At 36.9% G+C, this 15,857-nt stretch overlaps 1 protein-coding gene across 15 annotated transcripts in view; it reads right to left on the bottom strand.

Annotated features, from left to right (window-relative positions):
• The window catches only part of SIPA1L1 (signal induced proliferation associated 1 like 1), a 321,896-nt gene that overhangs the window by 128,205 nt on the left and 177,834 nt on the right, over window positions 1-15,857 (bottom strand). The window lies entirely within an intron of this gene.

Here is a 15,857-nt window from a genome sequence, read left to right as displayed (position 1 = left end):
TAAAGCTAGAAATATTTCACTAACAAAATGCCTGCATTTTCTTATGAATTGTAACCTACCCCACCCTTCGGTGCTAATTTATTAAAAGACGGCAAAAACAAAATGCTGCTGTGGCTAGACCTCTGCACACTCCCCAAGGAACCACAGAGAACTGTTAACATCCTTCCAGGTGACCGGCGAAGAAAACCAACTTCCTCATAAGCAAGTCAGTCAGGAGGCAAGAGGCACAGATTCCGAGTACAAAATCCTGCATGGTGGCGTACATCCTGAAAATAAAGGCAGAGGACCCTTTTCCAAGACTCCACAAATTACACAAGAGGTGGCCTTTAAATTCTTGCCAAATCCATGTTTGGAAAGATGCTGCTGAACCAGCACTGTGCTGACAGGGCTGCATTGTCTACAAATCACGGCTGACACCCCGAGGACGACCCGCGCTCCCTGCGCTCCACGCAGCGGTAACAAGCACTTACTTCCACGATAATTAAGCATCTTGCTCATCGGCTTCCTGCCTCCAAGGCAGCCGCTTTAATTTCCCTTGCAGTACGCAGCATCATTTTGGAAGACTCGCTGCTATTTAAAGGCTGGAACATTTAGGGGTGTTTCAAGAACTGCATGCTGCCTGCAGAATGCAGGGCCAGCAGAGCTCCAGCTGGGCTCCAACCGGCTGGGCTGAGCTGGGCAGCCGGTCAGATAAATGCCAATTGTTCTCACCCCTGCACTTCCTCCCCAACCTTTTGTGACAGGGATAATGGTTTTGCGCTGCTACCTAATTAAACCTGGCTTTTGAGCTTTCTAGATACTTCTGCTGTCGGATTGCTATGATTTCCTTTATGTTTGAGAACTTTATAGGCTCCTATTGAACAGTAAGCCCTCAAGTGGAATAACGTGCTAACTGCCGCGTTCAAAGGCAGCACATGCGGCCACAGCTAAGGTTCAAGGGCCCCTCATAAAATGGAAGGAAATCAGTCAATGAACCAAAGTGGAAAGTAAGCACCGGTCCACCATCTCCAACGAAAAAACTCTTTGGACAACCAAAACCAGAAAGGCTATTTTGTAATTAAGGTGGGGGGGGCGGGTGGGGAGACTGTTTACTTCAATGAAATATCTTTCAAAGAAAGAATACACTAATAACTAGTATAAAGAGTAATTCTAAAAAAAAAAAGAATTCTAAGTAGATTCTTATAAAAACCAGATGCTTTCAACATTTTTCACAATCTCACAGAAATCAAAATAGATGCCCTATTATTCCCAGAACTTTCATTCTCAAAAAAAGGCCAACACACCAGCCCTACCATGATAAAAACTCATTCTTGCCACAATTTATTTCCCTTAGAAAATAATTTTTGCAGAACTGTCTTTTTAAGGATCTGTGAAGTTATATCCATTGTAGGAGGAAACTGAAAGCCAGAACTAAAATACAAGAAATTGAACTGACGCGGAAATGCCCAGCTTGGCCATCGCCACTACAGACTTCTCTTCAGAACCATCTCATTTGCTTCATATAGTTTTAATTGGTTTTTTTAAATTTTAACATAAAAACTTCACAATTTAAAAGAAATGCCAAGCCTAATTACTTATTGATTATAATAGCAACTCAATGATTTTTTTTTTTATTTCAAAATATAAATGGGCACATAGGGGGAGACTGTGCCCACAGTTTAATGACTTGTAAAAACTGAGGAGGTTCAAGACAGACAGTTAAATGACAATTTTTTCCCTGTAATAAAGATCTTCTTTCTTACTTCTCTTTCTCTCCTTCCGATCTCAACCTTTATTTATAGCATCAAATCCCTTTTGGTGCAAAATAAACTTTGAACACTGACTAGCATATATAAGAAATATATATGCTACGCATTTATTAAATTAGTAGTAAAAAATAAAGATGTCGCTCATGTGTGTAATACAGGTGTATCTCGGAGACACTGCAGATTTGGTTCCAGACCCCTGCAACAAAGCGAGTATTGTAATAAAGCAAGCTGTAATCTTTTTTGCTGGAGGAGGGTCCTGCCTTCAATTTATGAAAAACACAACATCTGTGAAGCACATTAAAGCAAAGTGCAATAAAACGAGGTATGGCTGTACGATGGCAAATCAGTAACACTTAAAACCTATTTCTTAGGGTTGATGGAAATAGCAAACCTATGCTGATAATTATTAACAACTCTCTTGATTATCAGCAAACCTGCCTAAGCATCAATAAATGTGGTAAAAAGCAAGAGAATTAAACAGAAAAGCAATACTAATTTACAGCACATCACTGCCATCTGTTAAAAGAGCAGGCTATATAAAAAAATTTTCTTGTTCCATGTTTAATTTTACAGCTCTAGTACTATGTGAGTCTGTGGTAAATCCATTTAACTAGACTACCAATCTCACTTTCAGTTCAATAAGTTGTTGGAAACTATCAGAAAATGAGAAGATCGATTCAAACTACTTGAAAGTCTTTTCATCACTCAAGGTCTATGACAACATAACCTATCATTCTTTTCTGATAATGCCATTCTTCCAGAAGAAGAGCTTCCTCCTCTTCTCTAAATCAGCCCCCATCTCTCTGCATTCTCTTCAGTGTCAAACACACCCTTGGTGCTAGAGATATTTTAGGAAACAGTTCCTCCCTTCGAGGGAAGATACAGGTGTAGAACAGTCCTTCTCATTCTGGCTTTTTGAGACATTACAGTCTTGATCCTTCCCTCCTTCCTGAAACTCTCTTCTCTAGACTTCCATGATAACCATCTTCTTCATTTTCTCTCTCACCTCTCGCTTTTATTCACTCTTCAGTATCACTGGTGGGCTCCACTTAAAAGCTGGTGATTCCGAGTGGTATCCGCGGCTTACTTCTCTTACCATTCTTCATATTTTTTGTATTAGGAAACATGTGAGCACTAAGTGACTTGGGATGAGACAGCTGGCATGGGTACACTGGAGTAAAAATATTACTCTGGAAAGCAGGATGTTGACTTGGTTGAATCACAGTTGCCTGTGCAACTGGACAAAGACAGAATAATGTAATTAATTGAGGAGATCTGCATGGTAGGTAGCCAGTACTGCCTGGTGATGTCATGGGTACTTGCAGCTTGAAATATCATCTCTATGCAGTTATATTTAAATCTCTACTCATGACCCGTGCCCATAAACTCCAGATAAACTAAGCCAAGTGCTCATTTGATATCTTCCTCATTTGTCTATTTTTTCTATAATGAATTAATTAATGAGCAGAAAAATGAAAAGAATAATTTTTTTTCCAAGAAATAAATAGGAAGTAAGGAAGTGAGAACAATAAATAATTCAAGGAACAGAACAAAAAGAACACCATGGGAAACTTTCTTTCTGCCAAGGGCATAAGAATAGTTTAGAGGCTATGTAAGAAGATATGAGAAGGGGGGGAAAAAAAAAAACAACCAAAAAAACAACTACGGTTTCTCTCCTGAAACGATTTATAATATAATACGGTATATTCATCAAAAAGATGTAGCAATCCTCATCAAATACTTCCCAAATGGCATGTTGCTAGATTCCTTAACTGGTATATCCTTAAATACAAGGCCAATTCTGACTATTTCAGGCGAACAGAAGAAGATTTAGTGATTAATAACTATTCAAATGCCCAAATAATCCAGAACTAAACAATTAAGAGTATTTATGAAAATGGCAATGTAAATAGTTTATGAAGTTGAATGTATAGATTTAGAATACCCATAAATAGTCTTACTTTAGAATGTAACAAAACTTTAAAACAGAAATACAACTTCACAGTGTCTGAACATTAGATTAGCTAAGAAAACCAAATAAGGCAAACTATTTTTTTTTTTAGCCCTTCTTGGCTTTCCTAAATTTCACTCACATCACATAAAAGTAACATCTCAGATAAAGGGATGTCTCATTCTTTCAAATTAGCTTGAAATCCATACAAACATCTCAGTGCAATGTCATGGATAATTTAAGCTTCATGAATCAGCACATAACTTTTTAGACTGCTTTTGCCCTTTCATTTCCGTTCTGTCTCTTCAACAAAAAAGAGAAGGATCAAGGAAAATGGACTTGATAAATCTAGTTTTTGCTCTGCAAATGTTCATTATTTGGAAAAGAACACTGATTTGAAAGTATTCAGATAGCTTATCCTGAAATTAACCAATTGGATAAAGAAGTAATGGATACAAAACATACATTTGGATTTAAGAGGTAAGGAAGCAATTTAAAATGTGCCTGTTTGGTCCTAGTAAGAATCAAAAGAGAAGATAATATGCCTCCCACCCATCCTCTTAACTGAAAAAGTTCAGTGAAGAAAGTTACATTTCGATGGCCTGGTAAAGCTTAAAGATACTTTGTAAATCTGAGAGTGAAGGAAACACATGAATATTTGACAGAAAGCTTGATGGCAAAAGAGGGGTAATACAATAAAGAAGGTATAAATCAAGTTACATGGTAGAATTGTTGATGAACAGTGAAATGTTCAACAGCGGGCAAAATAAAGAAGAACAGAAATAAATGTGAATATTAATCTCTTATACTTAAATATGACTAACCATATGTAATAAGCAATTATTTAATGTCAAAGAGCTAGGTTTGAGGAGCTTAAAGGTCAGAGGTAGAAAGTACCTCTAGAAAGTAGAGTAAAAGATAATAAGTAGAAAGGTAACAGTGAATCAGAATTATTAGAGGAAAAATAATAAGTATTTGAGGGGCAATAAACTAAAACTTTCAAGGAAAAGAAGCTGGAGCTCACCAACTCATCAGGGGCATTGAGAGAGTCCGTGTCTGGCCCCAGGGTATCAAGAGATCAGCTCAGATCAATGAAGCCGATGAGTGTTTTTAATGTACTAATTTGTACATTAATAGTCATTTAAAATACATTAAAAATGTATTCACCAACACCATGTTATCAAATCTGATCTAGTACTAAACAACTTATTACCAAGCATGAGCTAGGGAAAAGGGAATGTGAGAAGTGGACACCAGGGCAGACAACCGATAAATGTCCAGTATACAGGGAGAAATGTTTCCCAACTTGTGCTTCAAATTCTTCAAGTTATTAATGTACAAAAAAGTTCCATAATTAAATTAGGCAGGACACACTGCACGTCACCTCCTTTATGACAAGATAACACGTTAGTATATTAAAGGCTCCATGACATCTGCAGTTAAAAAAAAAAACCCAAATACTAACTTCATTAATCTAAGCGATTTCTTAATTGATTTGACCATGAATACATTTAAAAAAAAAAAGAATATTTTTATACTGTGTCCTACTGAGTGTGACTGGTGACGAGCAGGCCTAGTTTCAGAAGAATTCAGGATACAAACAAATATGTATGTACATTACAAATTTAGCTATGTTTTTAAAAAAGTTACATATAGATATACAAATAAGACAAGAAAATTTCACCAAAGGATTGCCTTTAGATAACTGAATTATGAATAATTTCTGTTTTTTATATTTGTTTATATTATGTATTTTTTAAAATTAGTATATATAACTTTTATAATCAGAAGGGAAAAAAAATAAACCCACCCTTCTGCTGCTAAAAAAAAGTAAAAAAAATATGATTTGAGAATGTAGTATAATGAGCACACATTTGAATATTAATTATAAAATACTATACTATGTTAAACCTCCAACCATTCAAATCACCAAAGAAGTCAAAATTCAACAGATGTCAGGTCCTTCCAATGAGATTATCTTGTGCCAAATCCCCTGATTAAAATGAAATCAAAGAGGGCTACGTAGAGTATAAGTACTAAAGATTATAAGATTAGTGGTATTTATAGGATTTAAATAACTACCTCACAGATGATTAACACAATTATTTGTATTTCCTCATTTATAGATGCTTTCTTTATACTTAATATTGACATAAAAGTCCCCTCACGCCCAAGAGTCTCATTTCGCCCCTTCACAAGGTTGCAATGACCTGGAAAATCAGGTGAGGCTGCCTAACCCAAGCATAGACTGAGCCATCATTACTTGGTCCCCTTTCCTAAGACACATCTACTTTCCCCTGTACGTGTACATCTTACCTTTTGTCCTCACAATCCTCCTTCGGCAGAGATTGGGGCTAAACTTGAAGACGGTCACCACACTTAGGAGCAACATTCAGGAGAGCATTATTAAAGTGCTATCAGGCATGGATGGCTCAAGGAATCACAACTGTATATTTAACCTGGAGAAGATTCTAGTAATATTGACTTTCTCCTCTGAGGTCAGAAGGGATAGAGATGGTCTGAAGTGTTTTAAGTCAGATTTAAATTAGATAAGCCATGAAAATGCCTCGGATCCATATATGATAATCACCGCCTGAGAACCTGCATCACTAAGACAACTTTTCAGGCTGCCAGCAAAGGGCTATTTAAGCACTTTCCTGCTTGCACTATCAGAGGAGACAAAGAGGGAATATTTCCACTCTCACGTCTGTATAAGACAGAACGTCATGAATGGCTTATTAAAAGACATCGTGGTTTTCTCATTTGAGTATTTGCATTCCAAAAAAGATTTAAGAAAGGGCACTTGAAGAAGCACATTTAAATTTAGCTTAGGAAAAGAGCAAAAAGTCACATTAGTAAGAAGAATGGGTGAACATAAAGCTCCTTCTATGCATAACTCTAATACCTAAATCGCTATTAATCATGATTAATATCGACAGCAACCATATTTCACTTAGCAGATTTTAAACTATCACCCAAAGACCAAGAGCTTGAAAGAAAAAAAATTAAAACATAAAATCACTCCACATTGCCTTAGCATTTCCTTAAATGCTGACTGCAGATGGTTTATTTGTCTGTTTCATTGTACTCTTATTTCTGAATATAAACTCTGTCCCTACAGAGCTCTGAGGAAGTAGGACCCTGTCATCCATTTCACTGTGACCCCTGTTCATTCCTTCAGTACTCACAAGCACCCTATGAGGTGAGTGTCTCCATTTTCAGCAAGGTAAGCAGACTACATCTGCTTCATAACAAAGAACTAACTACCTAGCGGGCTCCCTCTCTCAATGAATACTGGGATGGCAGCTAGAGAATTTATGGCAGAAAAACTACTTTGAAAATACATTAGAAAAGAAAAAAAATGCCTCCCTTTTATAGCCTGAGTATCACTTCTGACTCCAACCCAGACACAAATCTCTACACTCAGCGGAAATACATGCAGTAGTGAAAAAATACTGATGATTAACTTCCTTAAAAAGCTACAGTGGTCATGTCAGTTATCTTTCGGGAACCTTCAGTGGCTCCTCAGCTGCAGCCCCATTATTGTGATTCAGGCCTGGAATTCAGGACTAAGTGGTATCTGACTCCAAAACGTTTCCTTCTTCCTATAACAGCAGGAAATAGGTCTGCCCTAGACAAACTGTGGCACCTTGCCATAAAGCCCTAGTGGACAACTGAACCTGAACTGGGGTGTTCCACTCTGACCCTACCTTCAGAATTTAAAATAGTGAGTTATTAGAAAGAAGACCTCATCCGAACCCTTGATTTTCCACATATGGTCTCTCACGGCCAGAAACTAAGTCCACCAAAGGTTAAACAGCCGAGGGCACAGCTGAAGCCAGATCTCCTCACTCCTTGACTCCTACCTTATCTGTTACACCACGCTGTTGTTCAATCTGCTGCCATCAGTTGTAACTACAGTTTGAGTATCCACTATGCAGTTACCGTACACGACCTCATTTATTCCCACAGCCACCTGCAGGGAGGGACTATCCACCCCAGTTTGTGAATGAACACGCTGCAGCTCAGAAGAGACTAGAGCACTGTTCTCAGGGTCTGACCCATCCGTGTTCCTTGCACCAGAGCATTCAGCCTCCTAAAATTGCCTCTCCCAATACTTTCTGAAGTTCCATGATTCACTCTATATGTGCTTGGGCCTTTTCTTCTCAGATTATTAGATTCTCGAGGACAGAGATCCATCCAATTCTTATCCCCAAAGCACTTAAATTCAGTGTCCCTGAAATGGAATCATTACAAACAAGTCACATGGTCTCAGTTAAGATGAATTAGAAATTAACTGATAAATTAATAGAATTAATATTGTAATCTAAAATATATTTATGGTTATTTATAAATATCAGTGTTGAGGGAGACATATCAAAAAAAATCCACATAATGAAAATTTAATATAGATTTCAGCTTTATCTTTCTTCCATAAAGAGCCTTCACAACAGCAGTGAATGAAAAATAATCTGTTTGACCTTCCTTCCTTCTATCCACTCACCATCAAAGGGCATGAAAAACAGCCACAAAAATGAGCAAATCTCTTAACAGAGCAACATGAAGTGAATCGGTTAGAGCTGTAAAGGCACCACCACAATGAAATAACTAAAAGGTAAACCAATATACAATTGAGTCAGTTCTCAAAAATCCTAGCAAAGTAAACACATTCACAGGAAAACGGGAGGTGGGCTGGTCAGTACAGCATAGGTGGGAGAGACAACAAAACCCAGAATTTAAAAATTCCTGCCATCAAATTAATATTGGGCAAGATCATCTTTATCTCTTACCCTCAAATAATTCTTCTCCCATACGAAAGTCTCCCCAATTGCTGCTTCCTTTTTTGAAGTTGAATTATATGCTTTTATTTAAAAAAAAAAAAAACTGAAATAGTGAAGAAAAAGTAAAAGATATTTCTTTCCTTCCGGATATTCTAAGCTCAAAGGTAGCTACCCCTAAGAGTTTTCATATTCTTCCAGACATTGTGTGTTGGTTGGGCACACACACACAATAAGACAGGCATTGAATAAACACAGGAGATAAAGAAATCGGTGCACAAGACTAGCTTATTTCTGAAGAGACTTAATCCAGTACTTAACAGAACCAGAAAAGAAAGGTAGAGAAGTGGACGATGAAGAATGAAAGAATCTACTTATGTTTTGGAAAGGCAGAGGACCATCCCTTGCCAAGCTGACATAAATACTTGATGAAATGCTTCACAACTGAACATTTTGAACCATTTATATATATCCTGGCTCTGAAAATAGGAGCCCTATACAAATGTTTCTGGCAACTTGTCAACACAAATTAAGACAAGAGCAAATGAAATCATTTTAATTCAATGCACACCACATTCTTGCAGATTTCTGGTGCTTTGGTTTTCTTTTACTAATTATGTACAGGTACAAATATATATATACATTATATATAATCTTCAAATAAAATTATTTTTATCTACTCCCCCAAACTTAAAAAAAAAATCTCTGATTTCTAAATGAGATTTCACTCACAAATTTATTAACTTTATTAGATAAACTTTCACTTACAAACTAGGAAAAAAGTAAGCAAAATGCAAACTAACAAAGTGTTCAAAGATAAAACCTTGGAGCAGACTGTCTTCTTTTGTTCCTTGGCCATCCTTTTCATTTTTGTGGCAAAGTGAAATAAACCCTTTAACAGGAATGGTATGTTTGCATGCACACTTGCTTTAAAATTTGATCATTTGCCTATTGAGTACTGAATGTTTATAAAGTGCATGCATGCGAGCACAACACTTACACTCTCTTGCTTAAAACCTCACAATAGCTGCCCTCTGCTTTCAGGATAAAAGAAGAATTTCCCAAGTGGATGACAGATCCCCATTATTAACAGACGACTCTCTTTTCACTCTGAACCTTCGGCTCCAGTCAAAGGGAAAGAGAATCAGCTGCAATTACTTGAACGCACTGGAATGCACTGGAATGCACTGGAATGCACTCATGAGCCTCCAGGAGAAAGCAAGTGGCAACCTCTGCTGGAACGCAACTTCATACAGTTCTCTTCCCTCCTTCTCTTGGCTGATTCCTACCCACCCCGTTTCTCCTCTTTCTCCTCCTTCAGGAATGCATTTGGTTATAGTCTCTTCCAGAAAGCTGTACACAACCCACCTCATCTTCTGCCACGTTACCCTTTTTACAGCATCCCTTGAGAAGACTGGTGATTTTAAAAATCAAGATAAGGATTTTCTACTTTAAAGAAATTGTGATTTCACTACGCATTGTTACCTTCTAACATCAGCTCTGCTGAGGGGCTGTCGGATTGAACTGTTCTGACAAAATAACCTGACTTTTTTTTTTTTTTGACAAAACTGTAGTTTAAACAGGTTTAAAAGAAAGAATATGTTGGAGTAAGAAAAACTCTTTTAACAGAACACAAACGCAAGAAAAATCTTAACTGATGTTATAACAATCATGAGTACAATAAGCGACAAATACGTACAGGTCAAAACAACACTGCATCACTGTACACCTACTGGGAAAAGGTCTAGGCATGCCAGCACTCACTGTTAACGGCCTACAGAGTAAAACAGACGCCCTTGTGTTACTACCTGCATTGGAAATTGGTAGAATCCTTTCGGGGGGGAAAAAAATGGTGGGTAAACCAGAAATCATCCATATTGTCGGGCTCTGCAATCTCTCTTTCCACATTTGGAAATGCATGGTTGTCCAGAAGCGGAAGGGATTTCCGCTGGCGAGCCCCAGGCCTGCTCCTCACACCCACACCAGCTCTCTGCAATCTTCATTCCTGCAGCAGCCCCCGCTCCTCCCCCGCAGCAGCTCTGCCAGGATTTCCATTCCTTATAAGCTATTAGAATCGACTCTGTCTTAAAGTCCCCAATACTCCCCCCATATCTTTGGTGCCCAAAAGATAATCATATAGAACATCTTGATTTTTCAAGGCTTTCTGCTGTGCCGCTCACTAAACCACAAGAGCTTCAAGCCAGGACTGCACAGACTCAGCTTTAGGATACTTGGTCCTTGGTGAAGGCTTAATGATGGATGTCAACCACATCTGAACAAAATAACAAGTGGTACAACAAACGCTGAGAAGTGGTTTTACAATCTATGAGGAGGAAAAACTTTGGTACAGAGTAACTCACTAAGTGCTATTTATTTAGTTTTCATGTATGTTTTTATCAAAGTAATGCCTATGCTAAAGACAAATAGCACTCACTATAGGCATATAAGGAAAAAAATAAACCAAAACCAAAAAGCAAACAGTAGGGCTTTACTTCATCTTCTTCACGCCCAGGGGCAACCACTTTCAATTCATAGCACTGCTTCTATATTCCTAAATAACGCGTTCATACGCTATTTCTTCATTTATCAATCTTACTCTCTGTTGAAGTTCTGTTTTGGAAGATGAGAAATAGGCATGTTTCCAGTAAGCCCCCTCACTTCCCTTTTCCTTTCTACGTAGATATGTATGTATACATGTATATATGTGTATGTGTGTTATATCACATAGCCAGCGGTGTGTGTGTGTGCGCGCGTGTGCGCACGCATAAAATCAGGATTTATGTTGCTATGGCTATATTTGCTCACTTGCTTACTTTACTTTTCCTGGAGTTATTGCTTCACTTCCCCCTTATTTACTTAGTTCCTATGTATCTACCTTTAATGCTTCCTAAACTCAACGAGAAGAAAAAAAAATTCTTCTTGTTGCTGTTTCCTACAAAGTCAAAAGCGACAGACGTCCTATCAACTCCATTTCTCTTTCCTGGAGACCTCTCTCTCCTAGAGCTCTCCATCTTCATACATCAATCCAGCCCGGCTGATCTCCGGGTCCACTGCACAGGTAGCCACAGAAACAGCCCATTATCCTCATCTTGGCAGGTCCTTCCCTCCTCTCCTGGGATGGATCCCATGCTTCCCTGACCTTGTATATTCCTCTCAGTTTAATTCCTCCTTTTGATGGGCCATTACATTCATTCAGCAACTGCCTGAAAATAGGTGGTAACAGTGTTTAGCCCTGGCACATTTAGCCTTAAACTGACTTGATGATTTGGCTGGGTAGAGAACTCTAGGTAGTAAAACATTTACCATTAGACCTTCTAAGGTATTACTTCACTATCTTCTAGCTTCCACTGTTGGAACTGAAACATCTAATGATACTGAGATTCATGTTTTTTTATACATTACATGTTCTTTTTCAGGAATTTTTTAGGGTCACTTCTTCAATACTGGAGTGGCCTTTCTGAGGGTCTTTTTTATGGTCCATGTACAGAGACACCCAGTGGGCCTTTTCAATAAAAAAATATACCTCTTTCAGTTAAGTGAAATTTTATTTCATTTTTTTTTTTAAATAATTTTCTTCCCTTTTTCTATCACTTTGTAAATGTTCTATTTATTGGATACTGGATCTCCTGAATAGTTTCTTTTCTCCCCCACCTTCTATTTCTTTTTCTTTTTTATGTACTAGAGAGAATTTTTTGAACTTCATTTTCCAACCAATTTAATTTTTCACATGGACCCTTGTGCTCAACTTTGAAGAAATTTTGTGTTCTGTTTTTTCCATTAAAAGAAAAATTTTATTCTTGTTTCATGATTGCAATATTTTTGCAATAAAGTTTTCTTTTCATATTTAGTGTTTATAGTTTCCCAGTTTGCTTTTCTTCTGTTTGTGGTAAGCACTGTCTGACATGGAAGGCTTTTGTTCATGTCTGCTATCACTGGCTATCCTTTTATATTTAATATCTGTGTGGGGGCAGGGCTTGTTGACTACTATGCGGACTCTTCTACAGAAGACTGGATAGAAACCCAGTTGGTTTACTTAGGAATACTGGATAGAGGGAAAAATATAATTACGGCTGCCTAGCATCTGTTTAGTCTCTGAGCTCTCTTCCTATATCTAGGGAAATTCTTTGCCTTATATAGAGTCTCTCTTCCAAAATAGAAGCTAAAAATGCCACATCATCTCTTAACCAGCCATTCTTATATACAGGGCACAGACATGCAACCTGCCCCTCAGCCAGTTAAGATACGCACATCCTGGACTCTGAATTGAAAAGCGGTTGTCTGGAGAGAGCAGGGGGCAGCGATCCATTTACACAGAAGTTAGGAGCAGCAGTGGCTACAGTACACAGCGGCGGCACCCTCGATAAAGTGCTGGTAGTGGCAATGCTAAGCTGGACATCAAATGGGACATCAAGTGCTCAGGGGAAGCACCATGCCAGCTTTCTCGTGTAATTTGAGTGCTGGCTCGGCCTCTCGGCATCCCCTGTTCTTACTCATTTTACAAGTCTAGTTCTACAGCATTCCCAGTGATTCTGCAAGTCACTAAATATTGTTTCCATAAATTCCTTTCCTGCTTACATCAGAGAGAGGGTTTTCCCTCTATAGTGGGGGGCCCCAAAATGCCAGTGTTTGTAGGTCATTTTTAGAATCCACTCAGTTTCTTTCGAGAGGACTGGTTCCATTTCCTGCCTGGCTTCTGGCATTCAAGGAACCAGGCTCAGCAAAAATGTTTCAAATAATTCCTCCCTGTTCCCAGAGCTTTTATCAGTGCTCCAAATTAGGGAAGGGACCCAACTATCTACCTACAACCAGTCCCACTTCTTAGTCCAATCTTCCCAGTTACCTGAAGCTTCCAATTCTGGGCTTGTATGGGGTCAACATTTTCTAGAATCTCTCTGTTAAGGCATTCACATTCAGTTCTCTCCACATCACTTAGTTACAATACATCCATTTCTCTGCTGACCAAAACGGTGTTAATGCTAATCTGCTCTTATTTCTTTTCCTCTTATCTGTCCTTGTATATTTGTATCTTTTTAGATTCTCTTAATAACACTGGGGTAGAGCTTGGGGAAAGGAAGGATGTAACTGCAGCACGTGTTTAACTGGGGACTACAGTGCTATTAATCTAAACTGAAAACTTCAGTTATAAAATATTTGAAATATGCAAAACTTAGAGATACTTAGTACCCATCATCCGGATTTAATAAATATTAATATTCTGCCAAATTTGCTTCAGATCACCAATATATAAAATGTTATAAATACATCTAAATATCAACTTTCAATCGGATTCTTCTCTCAGCCTCTCCAGAGAAACTTCTATCCTAAAGATGCAATGTACCCTTCTCATAAATACTTTTATGTTTATGAAATCTATACAGATGGAATCATTTGGAACACATCCTTTTGCAACTTCATTTTTTTCACAGAAAACTGTCTTTCAGATTTATTCATGGTAATACAAAAAGATATAGGTCCTTTATAGTAACCTCTGTATGTTTTCTATTCTGTGTATATACTAGAGTTTGTCAATTAATCTAGGTTATTTCCAATTTATTCCTATTACAATCATAGAATGGCTATACCTGTCTCATCTTTGGGAACATGTATAAAAGTCTCTCTAGAGGACTCAAGAATGGGAACTGTTGAAACCTTGAGTTGCAGCATCTTTCAACATTATTAGATACTATCAAAAAGCTCTCTAAAGCGGTTTAAACAATTTTACAATCCCACAGTAACAGAAAAAAACAGCACCTGCTGCCACATCTTTGCCTTTAAATTATTATCAGTATGATGGTATGTTATCTTGTTGCTTGCACCAGCATTCCTCTGATAACAAGTGAGAATTTTAACTTGTTATTGGTCTTATCGACCTATGTTTTGTCCATTTTTCTCCTAGGTCTTTGTCTTCTTTGTTACTGATTTGCAGGACTTCTTTATTTGCCATGGATATTAATCCTTCATTAGACATGTGTGTCTAAATGTATTCTCATATTCTATAGCTTGTCTTTTACCTTTGTTTAAGGTATATTTTCCTATACATACATTTACATTTTTTAACCTAGTTAAATTTATCACTCTTCTCCTTTACAGCTTCGAGTGTTTTGACTCTTGTTGAAAAAAAAAAAAGCCATTCCCAATATCCAACATCATAAAGATGCTTTTCTATATTTTCTCCTAAAAGTTTAAAAATCTCTCTTTAAAATATATGTCTCCAATTCATCCAGAATTTATTTACAGGAATATAATTTTATTTTTACCATACTGCCCCACCATTACTTTTTGAATAGCCTCTTTCCATAGAGATTTGTAATACAATGTCAAAATCACATTCCCATGCACAGGAAGTTCTTTCTGTGGTCTTTCAACTGTTTGGACGGTCTGTTCTCTATCCATTCAAATATCACAGCATTATAATTAATCCAGCTGAATCCATTAAATCTACTTCTTCAATTAATTTTAGTATCATTCTGTCAAGTTTCATGCAAACACTCTTGGTTTTGTTGTTTTATTTCTGCATCAAATTTATAAATTAATTTAGGGAATTTTAAATTCTTTATAATATTGAGTCTTCCCATTTGGTAATGTATATAGCTGTTCTTTATTTAGATCTTCTTTAGAATCTTTTAATCCACAAATTATTGCATATCTTTTGTTACATTTACTATGAAGTACATTATAATATTTTGTTATTCTAACTAGGATGTAATCATGTTTTTTGATATATTGTTGCTGGTAAAATAAAAAGCTATTGATTTTGTTTATTTAGTTCATATCTAGTAATATTACTGACTCATAGTAGCATTAACAGTTTAATGATTCTCTTTAATTTCTCTAGTTAGACAATCAAATCATTTGAGAAATGATAAATTTATCCTTTTGTTGCCTAACTAAGTTAGCTAGTAATTAACATGGCTTAAATTTAAAATATAATATTATCGAAAACAGTTGCTTTATTCTATTTTGTAAACTTATTTACATATGCAAAAACATAAAGTCTTCAGGGCATATAGGAAAACAAAAACAGTTGATTTTGGGGAAGGATTTACTTTTTAATAACTATTTCCTATAGTTTTCAAAAAGCATAAGTTTCAAAGGATGTGCAAGAAAATAAAACATTCTATAATATTAAAAGTAATGAGATCAGTAAGAAAATCATGAAAATATGACAGAATATTTAAAGAACAACTGATCTTAACATATGTGGGTATCTATTTCTGCAATGATAAAGGATTTGTCAGCTAGAAACCTAAATGACTCTACTTCATATAGTCCACCATTCTCACTAAGCATGACTTTAGTAGTATAAAGAGATGGATTCTACTGTCAAAATAATTTTTGAAATTCTATTAATTTTGACTTGATTACAAAATTAATGAAAGG

Source organism: Pteropus medius, unplaced genomic scaffold, assembly GCF_902729225.1.
Source record: "Pteropus medius unplaced genomic scaffold, Ma_sr-lr_union100, whole genome shotgun sequence".
In the NCBI taxonomy this organism is placed as follows: domain Eukaryota; kingdom Metazoa; phylum Chordata; class Mammalia; order Chiroptera; family Pteropodidae; genus Pteropus; species Pteropus medius.
The sequence above is the reverse complement of the archived record's forward strand: the minus strand, read 5'-3'. Positions and strand labels throughout refer to the sequence as shown.